The sequence below is a fragment of the Diceros bicornis genome, chromosome 3 (assembly GCF_020826845.1).
Source record: "Diceros bicornis minor isolate mBicDic1 chromosome 3, mDicBic1.mat.cur, whole genome shotgun sequence".
Classification (NCBI taxonomy): domain Eukaryota; kingdom Metazoa; phylum Chordata; class Mammalia; order Perissodactyla; family Rhinocerotidae; genus Diceros; species Diceros bicornis.
The window spans coordinates 34,707,027-34,719,574 of record NC_080742.1 but is presented as its reverse complement, the minus strand read 5'-3'; positions in this window follow the sequence as shown (position 1 = coordinate 34,719,574).

Sequence of the window (12,548 nt, the reverse complement as noted above, 5' to 3'; positions counted from 1 at the left end):
CTGTCTAGGAGTGTTGTGAACTGGATTGTGTTCCCCAAAATTTGTATGTTGAAGCCCTAGCCCTCAATGTGACTGCAGGGCCTATGAAGAGGTGATAAAAGTTAAATGAGGTCATAAGGGTGAGACCCTCATCCAGTAGGGCTAGTGCTCTCATAAGAAGAAGAGACACCAGAGCTTGCTCTCTCTCTCATGTGAGGACACAGTGAGAAGGCAGCTGTCTGCAAAGAAGGAAAAGAATCTTTACCAGAAACTGAATTGGCTGGAACCTTGATTTTGGACTTCCTATCCTCCAGAACTGTGAGAAATAAATTTCTGTTGTCTAAGCCATCCAGGCTATGATGTTTTGTTATGGCATTCCAAGCAGACTAATACAGGGGGTGACTTGAAGGACTGATGCAAGGTGTTCTCTGTTTCGCCTAACTCAGAACCCAGGTGAAAAAGCTTGAAAACACTACAAGCCAAAATAACAACCCTCAAACACTTGGGGCAGAGGTTACTATTGAAACATACAATAGACTGCCTAAGCAAAAACTAGGGAAAGTTTCTTTGAGAAATTAGGACATTCAAAAGCAGCCATGTATGCAGAGGAATTTAGAAAGCCGTGTGCATGCCCAGAGCAAGACACATGCTCGGAAAACACCTGAGAAGACCGTAGGCTTTCACTTGAGCTGATACCTTGACACAGTGCAAGCCTGGCAAGTTGAAGGAGGGCCCTGGCTCAGAGCCAATTTGCAAAGACTAGGAGGTTCCTAGCATTCCAGGAAATTTCTATCCAAACACCAGCTGAACATAAGCTAAGGAACAGACTTCAATGACCACATTGACAAGGAATACAGTCTTTGCAATAATAGTTTGGGAAGACATTAACTAAACTAACCGATGCAGCCTTCAACAACCAAAAAGTAGCAAACCCTGTGAAAAGGGGAGATCTGACTTCCAGTTACCACATTCTAATAGTCAAATGTCCAGTTTTCACTTAAAAAATTACAAGGCATATGAAGAAACAAGAAAGTATGGCCCATTCAAAGGAACAGAATTAATTGGTAGAAACCATCTCTGAGGAAGTCCAGACATTGGAATTACTAGACAAAGATTTTAAAACAACTGTCTTAAATATGCTCAAACAACTACTGGAAAACATGGTCAAAGAACTAAAAAAAATAATGTATTAACAAAGTGAAAATATCAAGAAGGAGATAGAAATAAAAAGGAACTAAATAGAAATTCTGGAGCAGAAGAGTACAATAATCACAACTTGGACAAACTGTTGGCTCTAAGACAAAACAGCTTTTATGCGAGAGACTTGGACCTGATCCCCCATTAGGGGATGATCTCCCTTAACTCAAATCATAAAATTTGTTGTGGTTTAGTGGAAAGATCTTGGGCTTTGGAGTAAGATTGATATGTTTAAATTATAGCTTTAAATAAAAATAACAATGACTAACATTAACTAAAGTGCAGAAAGCTCTAAGAAGGAAGAACTCGTCCTCTAGGACTTCTTATATAACTTCTGCTGCTTACTTACTATTATATTAGGCACTATACTGAACACTTAACTCACTGATTTATTTCAATCTTCACACCAACCTTCTGAGGAGGTGTTATCAACCCTATTAACTGATAAAGAAACTAGTCTCAGAGATTAAGCACTTGTAGGTAGTATAACAGAGATTCCAACCCAGTTGTTTAAAAAACTGCTTTATTGAGGTTTAATAGACATGAAATAACTATACATATGTAAAGTGTGTAATATGATGTTTTGACATCTGTTTACACCCATGAAACTATCACCACAATCAAGATAGTGAACATATCTATCGCCCCCAAAAGATTTCTCCTGCCACTCCCCACCCCACTCTATCTCCAAGCAACCACTAGCCTGCTTCCTGTCACTATAGATTAGTTTGCATTTTCTAGAGTTATATAAATGGAATCATACAATGTGTGCTCTTTTTTAATATGGCTTTTTTAAATCAGTGTAATTACTTTGACATTAAACCATGTTGCATTTATTAATAGTTCATTCCTTCTTATCGCTGAGTAGTATTCTATTATAAAAATATACCACAATTTGTGTCTCCATTCACTTGCTGATGGACATTTAACCCAATTGTTTCTGACCCTAACCCATGCTACACTCTCTCCCCAGCTCTATCACTTACTGTGTGGTCTTGGGAAACCTAATTATTCTCTCTGAGCCTCAGTTTTTCTTATTGTAGAATGGCAATAATATTTTTTTCCACAGAATTGTTATTAGTAAATGAGATAACATATGAAAGCACCTAGTACTGTGCTTGACACACAGTAGGTGCTTATAAATAGTCATTTATTTTTCCCCAGGAAATAAGTACCTCCAGGAAGGAAAGAATAAAAAATAGCAGTACATGCCTTTCTGGACTCTTTCTTCCTGTGTTTTAACCTCTTCATAACCTTCCTCACTTTAATTTCCCCTGCTTGCATCTTATCTGTACCCCGTTGATATGATGTCCCCCTTTTCTCTCTAATCCAAATCTGGTCACAAACTTTTTTTCTTATTCCCATAGCATGGCTGAAATAGAGTGATGTTTTCACAAAAATTAAAGGACAAATTAAAAGGCTTTATAAAGGTTTTATAATTACATAAAACCAAGTAGCATAAAATTAGTCAAGGCTCCTAGATGCATGCTTCTATCCCAAATAACCCCAGCAAAGTAAGTCAAAGAGCTTTGTTTTTTTTTTCTTTTCAATTATTATTTTGACGTAATTTCAGACTTTACAGGAAAGTTGCAAGAATAGTCCAAAGAGTCTGTACAACTTTCTCCTTGATTACTGTTTTAAAATTTTAATGACTCACTTGAACTATTCTCTTATTCTCCTGCCTCCCAAATTTAGGCTAATAGTGGCTTTGACAGAAAATATTCAATTAACTTAGTATGATAATAAGTATAACCATAACAATTCCAAAATTTGCTTACTGAATACCTGATAAGTGCCAGACAACCTGCTCAACGTTTGACTCGGACTATCACCTACTCTTAACAACCCTGTAAGACAAGTACTATTATTACATCCATTTAATAGATGAGGATATTGAGAAATAGAGAACTTTAGAATCTTTCCCAAGGTCACATAGATAGAAATCTTGTGGTGCTGAATGCAAATGAAACCAACCAGATTCCTGGATCCATGTTTTTAATGCTAATCTTTTAAATCAGCTGTCAGCAAACCACAGCCTTTTGACTAAATCCGGCTCATAAAAGAACTTTATTTAGTCCCAGATCTGCTTGTACAAGGATCACCACTTTTTTACACTGATGAGTGGGCACGACCTGGTCAGAGCTCCTTCCTAACCTGGCTTCTGTCTTTCAGTTATCTTGCTATCTTCTCTCACATCTTCTCTTGCCATCTTCTCTGGCTACTGTGATTTCTTGTCCTGTAAGAAACACCAGCCTGACCCTTTAAGTTCTAACTGCCCACACACGGTTTGGTCCTTCTACTGAGGGCCTCAGATCTAAAGGAAACACCTAAGTGCCCCCAAAAGTTGACAGGCAAGGTTAATCTTCACCAGGTTGGGACATCATTTTATGATGATTCACCCCATACATCTTAAATAATACAAATGATACTGTACATGTATGTGATCAAAGGCAGCAAACTGAGGTGGACACTGTGGTACATTGCTCTGATCCCCCTTCAGGACTGAAAGATGTATTCCCCCAGCTACTGGGAGTGCTGCCAGCAGACAACCCTCAGCTGCCAGCCCTCTCAGGGAGCTGCCTCAGATGCAGGTGTGTCAACTCAAGGTCATGCCCCCTTTAGGGGCACCCACATGCAATAACTGATCGATGCAGGTGTATAAAAACCCAGCCTCCCAACACCAATGTGATACTCTCTAGGGCCGTTCTAATGTCAGAATTCCCCATCTGATTGACTAACGCCTTTGTTAAGACTACATCATAGCTCAACTTCTCCCTCTGTCTATCCTGCTTCCTTCTTTTCCCTTTCACAGGCATAGATCTCAAAAGCGCTCACTAATAAACTTTATGCATGCTGATCTGTTTCAGAGTCTGTTTTGTGAGGAATCCAGCCTGTGACAAAACCTAAAGCAAGAGCTATTTCTCAACCCCCTTGAAATCCAAGTTCCTTTTAAAGTACGTACGGTCAATAGGTGACATAATTTTGAGTGACTTCTGCCTACTTAGACTTAGCTCTTCATACATTAATATCAGTGCTCCACATGAGAAATGAAGAGAAATAGACCCAGTACAACCTATCAGTCTTGTTCTCTGCCCACAAATGAGCCCATAATCATTTCACCATGCTGTTCAGTGGTGATTTGGACAATTGCTGAAGCTTTTGGATTTTTCACATTTACTCAGAGGTAGAATTTTGAAATACTTTTAGTATGTCAGCCCTCTTTATGATCTCTTTATGACCATCTTTGCCTTAGAGTAAACCTCAATTGAATCAGTACTTGTACACATATTTTAAGGATACTTGAAGGGTTACATACTATAAAAAGTATGGAAAGTATTCATGTTTTCCTATGTTTCTGGTATCCTTTTAAAAATGTTTCCATGGTGATACAACCTGATAAAATAGTAGGTATTGAATAAAATGTGTTCTAATCTTGGCTTTGCTACTTACTAGCTGCTTTCTGAGCCTCATGGTCCTCAACTGTAAAAGGGAGATAACGATGCCCATCTTTTAGAGTGGTTGTGTTGGTTAAATGAGAGGATATTTACAAAGGACCTACCATATTACAAGTACTCAGTTAATGGTAGCGATTTTTATAGACAAGTATAATAACGGTAATAAGTAGATTGACCAAAAATTTTAAAAGGAAATATTCTTGTCAACAAATATTTCGATTTGTTGCCACATTTTTAGTCCCCTAGTAGCAAATATTAATTAGCAAAGATGTTCACTATAAAGACTTCTATACTGAAATGTGCATGGGTGATTTTCATCCAAGAGGCAATTATCTCTAAAGTAAAGGAATTAGACTAAGTGACTTCTATGATTTTTTTTCAATGTTTAAAGCCTCATGAGTCTATGGATTAAGATGACCCTCGAAAAATAGAAGTGACTATTTCTGGGAATTTGAATCTCTGTTTGTTGAGGGTGGCTGCATGTCAACAGAAGTCTAGTTCTAAGTCCCCTTGACTGATAAACTTGCAAATAATTCAGACTCTCATCAGTCTATTATACCATTGCACAAAATACCTGTCAGTACAGAAGTAGTCAGTGATGATTAAATTATTATAAAAATGGAAGTTACTGTCCATTATTTTGTCCTAGCCTTATAGTTGCTTAAACTGTATTTAAATTGACTGTATATTATGGCTCATTACTTTTCTCTCAATACTAGTTACTTCTGCTGATTAGTGCTGAGTTTGTATATGGAGGCAGTTCTGCCCAAACAGAAGGGAAGAGTTCTGCTTTCCCTCTGTCATCTGTTAACATGGTTCCCAGGGACTCGTTTCTCTGATACGATTCCTGCAGCTACTTCACATCTTTGGACATGTTCTTGGACACGTGCCCTCTGTTTCATCTTTTGTCTCTAGAATGAGTTGCGTGTATATGTCCATCATTTAGAACCAATTTAGAGTCAAGCTTTACTTCTACATTGAGCTGGACTTGCCTTCTCTTTTATTGAGTGGATCTAGGCTAGCAGACACACAAGACCATCTGTATTTTCCTCCCCTTCTAAATACCTGTCTCTATATCCATCTTTCTACTTCCTGTCTAAGAAGAGGAGTCTGACTTTTCTCATAAGAAACAGAGAAGCATTTTGTCTCTCCCTGCTCTACTTCAACCATTTAATATATACGTTAAGCACTGTCAGTTAAGATAAGGTTACATATCTGCTTATATATTAGACTTTTCTCAAGCATAGAAATGATGAGGGAAAATAGCAGGGGTAGGGGTTGGGGGTAGAAGGTGGAGGCTGACAAGCAGGGAGGTAACACTTTATAGTTGAAGCCTGAAAAATCTAGATGGAAAGTAAAGTGGGGTATGGAAACAGAATGGAAAGAAACTTCCAGAGTTCAGAAAAACCAGAAGTCCCGTTCTGTGAGAAGACTGGAATTTGTACCCAATATAAAATGTGGAGAGGTACTAAAGACAAGAAGAACACACATATGGGGAAGGAAAGAGTTGAAGGAGGGAATAAGGATTAGGAAATTTAACTAGTTTTGCTTCTCATGTACAAATGGTCATTTATGGTATTACTGCCTTTTATCTTTGAAGTACAGACACGTCCCCTAATTTATTAACACGGTGAGTACAAAGCTCCCTAGAGTGTGAGAAAGGAAATGGAAAGAGATGCTGTGCTCCAGTTTACCAGGCTCCCAGCTGATGACCGAAAGGCCAATTCCCTTTTCTTTCATTATACGTTAAATATATTTTTATGAACTGTGGTGATACTGTTTTAACACTTTCTATAGGAAAATGCATTCTAACTTTAAATTGGATCATCTTAAAATGAATTTTTCAAATACAGCTCACATGGAGACAGATTTTTTCTAGTTTATTAACATTAACTATCTAGATGTTGCAGATAAAGAAAATTCAGTTAGAAAAAACACTGACTTGCCAAAGCCGTTGTAAATTGTAAATCAAATTAAGCTAAAATTAGAATGTCACACACCTTCACTCAGTTTGTGAAACTTCGTTTTCTACTAGATCTCTAAAGGGCCTTTGCCTTGAAGATATTATTGAGGGCAGGGTGTGGGTGTGTAGGAGGGAAGGGAACAAGCTACCACAGTCCAACAAACAGACCACTTTCTTTGTTTTCCTTTCTTTCTCTCTCTCTTCTGCCTTGCATTTCTATTTCTTTTCCAACCTAGTTCTTTCCTCCTGCCCCTCCTCCTTTTCCTCTGTTTTTTTTGTGTATGTGTGTGGGGTTGCTTGTTTGTTTTTCTCTTCTCCTTTCTCTTTGCTTCCTGGTCTTTCATTGCTCTCAGTATTTGACCTGCCTCCTTTCAATCTCTTCCTTTTTATTTTTCAGTTGTTGTTTTTATACCCACCCTCCTAGTAGAGAAAAGAATGTCATTGTTACTTTCATTAAAAAAAAGTTTAATCTCTTACCTTTTCCTGGCTCTGTGCTAAGCATTATAAAAAGGAAATTACATAGATAGTGTTTGACTTCACTTTCCAAAAGTATACAATCTACTGTGAGTCCCAGCTGTGATTTTATAACACCCTCATGATTCTCGACTTTTTTTTGTTTGTTTCTCAGTCTCATTAAAAATCTGGTGATAGCAATGAACTGCCTTCCTCCAAAAATGCCTAAATCACAAACATACCCGATTCTCATGCAGTTGCAGAAGGTTCAAAACCTCCCTGAGCCCTTTAGGAGTCTATGATCTCAGATCAAGGACCCTGCTGGTTGTCTCAATACATTTCACAAATGTCACACAATTTGAGATGGGAGGAGTATCTTAAAACATAATCAGTATTAATTTATTTCATTAAGAAAATCAATAGGCTATATAACAGCCATTTTGTGTGCATGGAGAGATAAAAGGGGGAGAAATGTTATCAAATTACAAGGAGACTGTAACATTATCCGAAAGGAGCAAGCATTTATTGAGCACTGCCTACTACATACATATCTCTATATAGAATTTTATGTGATACAGCTTTGTAAAAATTATATATAATAATATGTATATATGCATGTATATTTGTGTACAGATGTACATATTTTATATGTCTACAAATATATGTGTGTATATAATGTATGAAGTATGCATAATATAAAAAGTATGTATATATTAAATTTTCACAACAGCTGTATCACGTAGAACTTATTAGACACAGATATGGAAATTGAGGCTCAGAAAGATCAAATGGCTATGTCCAGTCACCTGCTAGTGAACAATAGATGAGGATTCTAACCCACATCTAACTCCAACGCCTCCTAGGAGGCCGATTTCTTATTTATTTTTTCTACTCAAGACAAAACTTAGCATGTAGGAGGTGCTCATGGAAGGTCGGAATGTTGATTGAATTAAACTCAACAGAATCAAGTACAGAGCCCTGCAGTAGATCACTGGAGACTAGAGACCACTCTTCCCACTCCCACTCCCCATTTAATTTCATTTCTTTAAAGAAAAGGAAGGGGGCATTCTAACGAGTTCTGACGAGTACAGGAGACTCCACAAAATCACAGAGAAATATAATAATTTTCCTTTATTCATCAAAGAAATATGTCAGTTCTAGCAGTGTGAGGGTAACAGGCTTGAATGTGCCAATTTTAATTTGGAAGGAATGTACTGTAAAGTTAATGCAATATTAACTTGAGGAAACCATTTTCAATTTAGTGAGTCCTCTGAACATTAAAGGAGGCATTCCGACGGAGGCTCCTGAACTATAAAGAACAATTTGAAACAAGCCTAGGAGGAAATACAACAATTTTAACATAAGAAATTTCTCAAATGGAGTCTGATTTTAAAGAAAAAAGAATCTTATTGATTGAAAAAATTGTTCAGAATGCATATGTACGTACTCTAACTGAAGCTAGGTAATGAAGGAAGCTATAATTTGAAGAGAATTGGTGACGAAATGTAAGCAATATCAGAATGTGGGTAACTCTGAGATAGAGGCTGACTTGAAAAGAATATCTTTAAGGGAGCAAGTGAACACTTAACTAAGTTGAACAGAAACTACTTTGGAAATAACTATAATCTTAGGAACCAGTCAAGACAATGGAGTGATGCAGAATCAGTGACTGTGTTACCTTGATTGATGGGTTCATGTTTTAAAAATAAGCCCATCTTGACTTCAGGTCAGGGCAAGATCATGATGCATAGTTTTTAAATTTCTCCAACCCCTTCCTAAAAACACGCTAATTAACTAGAATAGCAAAAGAAAAATTCTACTCACAACATTCTCCAGAAAGCCAACTGACAAGACATCCCTGTGAACGTCAGAACACTGGTAGGTTTTGCCTCACCCAAACCAAAGACAATGCAGGACCCATATGGGACATGACTAGATTTAGCAGCTATGCAGAGGTAGTAGAGGGGAGAGAAAGAGAGTTTTAACGGTTCTTCAAACACTGCAATACAGAAATTACCAACAAATAATCAAGAGAGAGTCCCTTCTTGGATGGAATTCTTAGCAAGTGAATATTGTGAGAATAACAGTGTAAAGGAGAAGGTTCCAGGGTCCAATTATGGATGAGTGGAATAAAAAGAACCCAGCTACACATTAAGGGACTATGGAGAGATCAGAACTTACTGCAGTGGCTTAAGTGCTCAAAGAACTCAGAAATATCTAATAAAACTCCTTTCTTAAGGAAATGCTACAGTGAAGAGAATTCAAATTGAGCAGGACAGGAACTCTGAGAGCAAAGGAGACAAAAGGATCAAACTCTGTGGCAAGAGGTAGGACTCCAGAGAAGGTAGATCTCAGAAAGTGGGTGTGACTACGCAGAGAGGCTGTTTACATCTATGTTTGTATCCCTATCTATCTATCTATCTATCTATCTATCTATCTATCTATCTATCTATCTACCTATCTATCTATCTATCTTCTTTGTAATAGCAATAGAGGAGAGAGCGCTCAAGCAGTGAAGGTAGGAAAGCTACCACAGTGCATCTCAATCCTCTACAAAGGAACCACTTCCTGAAAGCACAGAACACTCAGATTTGTTCATACATGAACAACAGAAAAGAATATTGTCAAACACCAAACATACTGTTATTAAAATAAAGAAAATGAACTAAATGATGAAACAATGGATAATTAATGCACTCCACAAAATACACGATCAAAAAGCAGATGAAAACTAAATAGTATAACAGAATTATCTAAAAAGACTTAAAAAAAATAAAAACTATAAAAGAACAGCATATATTAGAACTAGAAAATTCAGAAATGAGATGGCTAAGCATCAGTTGGGAATTGTGATGATTCAGAACTGGGCTTAAGTTACTGTGAGGGCTGGTTTATTTCTAGTTTACTCTTACTCATAATGGGTATACTTTTTTGATGCCAATTGAAATTTATAGATGCCCTCTTCCCTGCATGGTTCTGAACTCCAAGTTTCCCCCAACCCCTTGAATCTATCAAAATTTTTGCTCAAATTCTCATCTTTTCAGCTGCTCTTCTCAAATAGGCAAATGTGTCAAAAGCTAAAAGCAATGCCACATGCCAGGCTCAGTTCTCTGGGATTCTCTTATTTTCTGGATCAAGTTCCCATAAATCTTCACTGCCTGAGTGAGGATTCTTCAAATACCTTCAAATTGTTCTGAAACAACCTAGTGCACCATTGTCAGAAATAGAACTTGGGAAATACAGATTACAAAGGAGGAAAAAGAAAAAAGAAAGAAAGGAAAAAAAAGAATTCAAGAGAAAAATGAGAGATATAGAAGACAGGAAAAGAAGATCCAACATAAGCATAATTTATGTTGGAGGAGGAAAATGAAAGCAGTAGAACAAAACAAATACAAAAATATGTAATGTAAGAAGATTTTCTTAAAATTAAAAAAAAAATTGAACATCTATATTGAAAGAGCACACCATTAACCTTGGAAAATGAACCCAAAATTGTCAACCCCAAGACATATTCTAGTAAAACTGGACAATAAAGAAAAAACTCTTTGGAAGCATAAAGACCAAGTCACTTATAAAGGAAAAATAAAATCATATTTTCATCAGATTGATCCACAGTGTACGACAATAGAGAAACATATTTAAGAAACTCAAGGAAAGAAAATATGAAACAGTGATTTTTATACATATCCAAACTTGCTTTTAAGTATAAAAGCTACAGAAAAGCAAAGCAGTTGTGAGCATTCAAGAACTCATAGAATATTGTTCCTTGAGAAATCTACCTAGAAAACAAGCTTCAGACAACCAAGAAATCATAGGAGAGGCTTCAGCTAAGTTCCAGGTACATAATAGCTTGCCAATAAATGTTAGTTGAACAAATGGATAGATGTATGGACACATGGGTTAAAGAATAATTTTATGAATTTCAGGATATACCTGGAGGGGAAAAGGAAAGGGTCATCCAATTACTAGTTACCAGAGAGCTAGGAATGTGAAGTCAAGGAATGTTAGTTCTGCAAAAATTTTTTTAGATCAAGATGTATAAACTGTGTCTCAGAGTGATTTGCCCACAATGCACAGATGGCCCATGGATGAGCCAGGAAATGGATTCAGAATTTTCTGATGCTTGGTGAAGTTCTCTTTAAAAACTCATTCATTGACAAAGTGTAACTTTTCAATAGCCTTATTAATTTTTTCCCCCAAATACACTAATCCTGTTCTCTGTATCATATGGTAAAATGTTTCTTGAAGACTGGGCCATAACTTTTTTTTTTCATTAACTTTTAAAATTTATAACAATGATTTATTTATTATAAAAAAATTAGAAAGAAAAATCTTTACTTATAATTCCATCACCCTGACAAAACTGTTATCAGTTCCAAACATTTTTGTCTTCACTTTTTTAGACTTTTTCATTCTTTGAACAAATGTACACTAGTGTTTAAAACAAAACTAGAATCATATGGTCATGTTGGTTTGTAGTCTTCTTTGCTATCATGATCATCTTTTGTTATCAATAAATATAGAACTAAATCACAGGAAAAAACTTTAAAATAGATCTTTTATCAATGGAAATGTAAATTTTAATATTTACCTTGTATTTTATTTTCCTGAGCATTGCATGATTTCAATTCATTCAATGACATTTATAAATAGGGTAACTGTTATCTGTTCCTAATTTGTGTTCTTCCTTTATATTTGGTTGACGTAAACCTTAAACTTGCCAAGCTGATTAGTTGCAGCTCCTTCATACCTCCTGAAACCTGAAGGCAGTGTCATCAGATGGGGTTTTCCTTGGGTGGGGAAAACAAGAGAGGAAACAAGAAGGGGAAAGAACTGCTGTGTGCTGAGGGGAAAGCAGCTATGGGTAAAGTAAACTGAAGGTAAATGTGTTTGGCTTTATAGATCAGGCATCTTATGGAGATGCCATAATCAGATGTGGCTCTGGGGAAGAGAAAGGCCTCTTGTACAGGGCGTGGGGTAGAGAAGTCTGGGGAGGCTATAGAACAGCACCAGCCTGGCATCTTGGAGGCTGGGTTAGAGGAACACCACTCAGATCCTCTTCCTTTGTTGGCTCTACCCCACATCATATCAAACATATTAAAAGCAACCATTTCTCACCCCCGAAGATGTTTCCACATAATCAAATGAAGATTTAGTAGCAATTGACCACTTGACTTGCTGTTACCATTATAGATATTTAGTTCAATAAATATTGAAAAATAATTTCAATTTTTTATTTTTTTGTGTTGTGGACCCAATACCTTTTTTTTCTTTTTCAGGCATCGAACCATTTTGCAGGCCCTTGAAATGCTTGTAGGCCTGGGCACTGTACCTGTACTGCCCAATGCAATGGATAGGAAGGTTCTGCAACCACTACTTGGGTCCACCCCTCTTCTACAGAGTGCCACCATGTCTCTTAAGCATCGCTACGGATGGGCCCCCTAGCACTTTTGGACCATGGCACTACCATATGTGATGCAAAAGCAAGTAAGATCACAACC